The 5,877-nt window shown below is 40.9% G+C and overlaps 1 pseudogene; it reads right to left on the bottom strand.

Moving 5' to 3' along the window:
• Window positions 1-2,653: 2,653 nt before the first annotated feature.
• Window positions 2,654-5,248, bottom strand: LOC101361285 (ribonucleoside-diphosphate reductase large subunit-like; annotated as a pseudogene).
• Window positions 5,249-5,877: the final 629 nt, after the last annotated feature.

Below are 5,877 nucleotides of genomic sequence, written 5' to 3'. Positions count from 1 at the left end.
GGAAAAATATACACCTGAACTTTCTGCCCATATGTGAGCTGTGAAGTTGTATTAAGGCATGCACATGGAGGCAGCGGAAGGAGAGCAGGTGATATGGTATAAGGCATTAGAAGCAAACTAAGGCTTAGTAAGCTACTCCATGAGATGCTCCAGGAGCTAGAAATTAAATACAGTTTGTAACATATTTTGTGCCTATTATACCTTTTTGCTAGAGGGGTATATGTGTGTGCATGTCTGTTAAATATACATTATTTATAACTCTAATCAAATTTCAAGTCCACAAGTATATAAACATTTTAATATTTTTCCTACTGTATATTGGAGTTTTAAATAAATCCATTATTTCTGCAAATCTTCGCCCATTCTTTATGATTTATATATTTATATTTGTATTTGAGATATAACACAGTTTCTGTTGTTGTTGTTAGGTGTCATTGAGTTGGATCCAACTCACGTTGTCCCTACCTACAACAGAACGAAACACTGCCCAGTCCTGCGCTATCCTCACAATCATTGCTGTGTTTGAGCCCATTGTTGCAACCACTGTGACAATCCGTCTCGTTGAGAGAGAGTCTTCCTTTCTTTCACTAACTCTCTGCTTTATCAAACATGACATCCTTCTCCAGGGACCGGTCCTTCCTGATAGTGTGTCCAAGGCATGTGAGATGAAGTCTGTCTATCCTTGCTTCTAAGGAGCATTCTGGCAATACTTCTTCCAAAACAGATTTGTTCGTTCTTCTGGCAGTCCATGATATATTCAATATTCTTCACCAACGCTATAATTCAAAGGCATCGATTCTTCTTCAGTCTTCCTTATTCACTGTCCAGCTTTCACATGTATATGAGGCGATTGAAAACACCATGGCTTGGGTGAGGCGCACCTTAGTCCTCAACGTGACATATTGCTTTTTAACACTTTAAAGAGATCTTTTGCAACAGGTTTGCCCTATGCAATACATCCTTTGATTTCTTGACTGCTGTTTCAATGGGCATTGACCAAGGATCCGAGTAAAAGGAAGCCCTTGACAGCTTCAATATTTTCTCCATTTATCATGATGTGGCTTATTGGTCCAGTTGTGAGGATTTTTTTTTTTTTTTTCTTTATGGTGAGAAACATAAAGGCTGAAGGTTGTAGTCTTTGATCTTCATCGGGTAAGTGCTTTAAGTCCTCTTCACTTTCAGCAAGCAAGGTTGTGTAATCTGCATATTGCAGGTTGTTAATGAGTCTTCCTGTAACCCTAATGCTGCCTTCTTCTTCCTATAGTCCAGTTTCTTGGATTATTTGCTCAGCATACAGATTCAATAAGTATGGTGAAAGGATACAACACTGACGCACACCTTTCCTGATTTTAAACCACGCAGTATCCCCTTGTTCAGTTTGATCAACTTCCTTTTTGTCTACATACAGGTTCCACATGAACACAAATAAGCATTCTGGAATTCCCATGCTTCACAGTGTTATCTGTAATTTGTTATGATTCACACAGTCGAATGCTTTTGCATAGTCAATAAAACATGGGTAAACATCTTTCCGATATCTTCTGCTTTCAGCCAAGATCTACATGACATCAGCAACAATATCCCTGTTTCCACAGCCTCTTCTGAATCTGGTTTGACTTTCTGGCAGTTCCCTGTCGATGTATGGCTGCAATCCTATTTGAATGATCTTCTGCAAATTTTACTTGTGTGTGATATTAAGGATATTGTTCAATAATTTTCATATTTTGTTGGATCACCTTTCTTTGGAATGAGCACAAATACGGATCCCTTCCAGTCTGTTGGCCAGGTGGCTATCCTCTAAATTTCTTGGCATAGATGAGTGAGCATTTCCAGTGTTGCATCCGTTTGTTGAAACATCTCCATTGGTATTCCATCAGTTCCTCACTTTATAGTTAATGTTTATCACGTTGCTGTTAGCTGCAGTGGAGTTACCCCCAATTCATAGTGACCCTTGAATCATTTCAGCCAAGACAAATGAGATCAGACTCTTATAATCCCTAGGGTTTACAATGGCTAATTTTTCAGCTGATTTTCAGAAGTAGATCACCAGCGCTTTCTTCATAGTCTGTCTTAGTCTGGAAACTCCACTGAAACCTGTTCAGCATCACAGCAAGTCTCCACCAACAGACAGGTGGTGGCTGCTTATGAGTTGCATTGGACGCCAATCCAACCTGGATCTTACATACGGAAGGGGAGAATTCTACCACAGAGCCACCACTGCCATTTTCATCATCGACAGCTGGTATTCAAAAACACTAGCTCCTATTTCAAACCATGATTGTAAACTATACGTGGCTCTGATTTCCAGGATTTTGCAGATAACCATTAAAAGCTTATGGCCATCGTGAGTGTCAAGCACTTCTCTACAAACATCTTAATAAAACTACTATAATTAGCCAGACTATCGACCTTAATTTTCTTCTGCCCCAACTAATAAAGAGGTTAGATGGTAAACTTAAAACTAGTGCTTAAGAACCCAGAGGAATGAAAAGGAGAACTCAGCAACCGAGGTAACCGAAATATTGTCTAATCTTACACTGAATAATTTAGAGCTGAATATATGTAAAATATTAACACATGGAGGCCCTTTATAAGAGTGCTCAGTAATTTCACATTTTCTTGGATTCTTTTTTTAGAAATATTCATCTTTATTTCAGATAACCTACAGAACCTTGTCCAGATAAATGTCCTAGAGCAAGTCAGAGGACAACAAGAATTTAAGAGCCTTTCCTGGCTGGCTCTGACGGGTTATTTGTATGTATAAGGACTCAGTTTTACTTCTAGGGGCCCACCAGTCAAAGCAGCACAACTAAGTCACCTTACCAAAACTGAGAAAGAGTACATTAAATCAATTGATCCTTTTTCTACAATAAGGTCCAGCCAAGCCTTACCACCTCAGGCAAACTCACTACACCTATCTATGCTCAAGTAGTAGTGTGGCTGTCAAAGAAGTCCTGGTCTCTTCTGAGCCTTTCTTCTCAGGATCCACACATCAGACACTCATCTCTATTCTCCAGAGAGCACACCATGGCTACTGTGTTCCTCTCCTTCTCTTCTTCCTCTTTTGATACCTTTTCTTTATCTTTCAGCTTCTTCTTATTTAGAGTGAACTGGATTGGATTAGCCACTGGTCTTGTCCTTAAATAATACATCCCAGTCTTCAAACCCTGCTTCCAGCCATAGAACTACATACTAGTGAGTTTCCCATAGTTAGGCTCAGCGATATGGATGTTCAGACACTGGCTTTGATCAATGAAAGCCCCTCTCTCTCAGCTTCCATCTTGAATATGGTTTTCTGAGAGATTTCCCACACCGTCTTATAAAGTTGCTTCAGGTCATCAGGAATTTCATGTATGCTCTGGATAGAGCCATTGCATGAAATAATCTGTTTTTTCACCTCTTCATTCCACAAGTCCCTCTCAGTAAGATCTTTCAGTAAGTGGGGATTCACAATCTGAAATTCTCCTGACAAGACTCTGCAAGTGTAGATGTTGGTGGTATACGGTTCAGTGGACTCATTATTCCCCAGTATCTGAGCAGTTGAAGCAGTAGGCATCAGAGCAATAAGTAAACTGTTTCTTACACCATACTTTGCAATCTTCTGTTTGACAAGTTTCTAGTCCCATAGGTCTGTAGGATAACATTCCACGTACACCAGAGGATTCTTTTGCTGACTGGAGAGCACTCATAGGTTTCATATGAGCCATGTTCCTTGGCTAGTTCACAACTGGCTTCCAGGGCTCCATAATAAATGATTTCAAAAATATGCTTATTCAATAACTGGGCATCTGGACTCTCAGAAGGATACTTCATCAGGATAAAAGCATCTGCCAGACCTTGTACCCCAGTTCCAATGGGGTGATGGCTTTTACTTGATAACAATGTTCTGGAATAGGGTGGTAATTAATATCAGTAATTTTATTCAAGTTATGGACAACAACTTTGGTGACTTCAGCTAACTTCTTAAAGTCATATGTGTGTTCTGATGTGACATACATATTCAGGGCCAGGGAAGCCAAGTTACAAACTGCAACCTCATCTTTGCTAGTATACTCTACTATTTCTGTGCACAGGTTGCTGCATTTGATCGTTCCCAGGTTCTGCCGGTTGCTCTTCCAATTATAGGAATCCTTGTAGAGCATGTACAGAGTACCTGTCTCTGCCTGAGACTCAGTGATGGCATACCAAAGCTGCTGTGCTTTTACAACTTTGCGGACACGACCCTGTTTCTCATAACTTTTGTATAGCTTCTCAAATTCCTCTCCCCAAATCTCATCCAGGCCAAGAAACTCATTTGGACACCTCGAAGACCAGTCCTGATTAGTCTCCACTAGTTTCATAAAGAGATCCAGAATCCAAAGGGCAAGGAATAGGTCCCTGGCATGCTGTTCTTCCTTCCCTGTGTTCTTCTTTAAATCAAGGAACTCAAAGATGTCAAATGCCAAGGCTCCAGGTAAATAGCAAATACACCGGGTCACTTGTTCCCACCCCAGTCCACATACCTTACTGTGTTGTTATACACTCTCAGCATAGGTACAAGGCTATTGGAATTGCCATTAATCCCAGCAATATAGCTGCCAGTAGCTCAGATACAACTCACAGCAACACCAATTCCCCCAGCAGACTTGGAAATTAGTGCACACTGCTTTAGAGTATCATAAATGCCTTCAATACTGTCATCTTTCATACTCAGAAGGGAACAGCTAGAACGTTGAGGGTGGTTGGTACCAGCATTGGAGGGCATGGGGGAGGCATGAGTAAACCAATTCTCAGAGAGAAGGTTGTATGTTTCAATAGCAGCATCAATGTCTTCTTTGTGAATCCCAACAGATACCCTCATCAACATATGTTGTGGTCTTTCAGCCCCTTTTCCATTGATCTTCAACAAATAGGACCACTCCAGTGTCTTGAAACCAAAGTAATTATAAGAGAATTCTCAGTCATAGATAATGGCTGAATTCAGGTGATCTTTATTGGCCAAAATAATATCCAGTATTGACCTGGCCACCATAAGGGAGCGTTTGCCATTATGAGGATTTATGTAGTTGTACAGGTCTTCCATCACGTCACTGAACACTTTCTTCGTTTCTTTGTGCAAGTTAGAGACAGCAGTCCTTGCTGCCGGGATGGCATAGTCAGGGTGCTTGGTAGTCAAGGTCGCAGCTATTTCAGCAGCCAAAGTGTCTGGTTCCACAGTGGTGACCCCACTGTATAAGCCCTGGATTACTTCCATGGTGATCTAAGCAGGATCAACAAAGTCCATATTGAGTCCACAGCAAAGCTTCTGGATTCAAGAAGTGATTTTGCCCAGCGTGACCCGCTCTTGGCGGCCATCTCGCTTGATCATAGGCAACGCAGCTAGTGGCCGAGGTGCTGAGGGATTTGACTCGGGGCTGCAGCTGAGGCGTCGGCGAGATCGCAAAGGTGGCACAGTGGGAAGGATCATGCTCCAGGGGCTACTGGATAGGCGCTCAGGATGGGCAGGGCGATAATTTCTTACATATTCTTCCTTTATTATAATGTGACCAATTTATATTTGCCTTAATGGTTTTACTGTAATAGATTTGCGTTTATCTGAAGTTTTATTTACATTACACATAAGCCTGAATTTTAACTTATTCATTATCCTTTCTGCTAGATGACAATTTAAATCACTGAATGCTGCTTTGTTTTGAGAAACTTGCTGGGTATTAGAAACTGTGAACAGGAATAACTGCAAGTTCTAAACTTAGATTTATGTGTAAAATAATGCAAAAATGCTAAGCGGTAAGTAAATATTCCAGCATTCTCAGCCCTCAGGTGAGACAACTCTGAATTCTCTGATATGCCGTCTTCCAGAAGTTTCACCGGGATATATAATTCCAGTTGTCCTGAGCT

The sequence above is a fragment of the Trichechus manatus genome, unplaced genomic scaffold (assembly GCF_000243295.1).
Source record: "Trichechus manatus latirostris isolate Lorelei unplaced genomic scaffold, TriManLat1.0 scaffold00102, whole genome shotgun sequence".
Taxonomy (NCBI): Eukaryota; Metazoa; Chordata; class Mammalia; order Sirenia; family Trichechidae; genus Trichechus; species Trichechus manatus.
The sequence above is the reverse complement of the archived record's forward strand: the minus strand, read 5'-3'. Positions and strand labels throughout refer to the sequence as shown.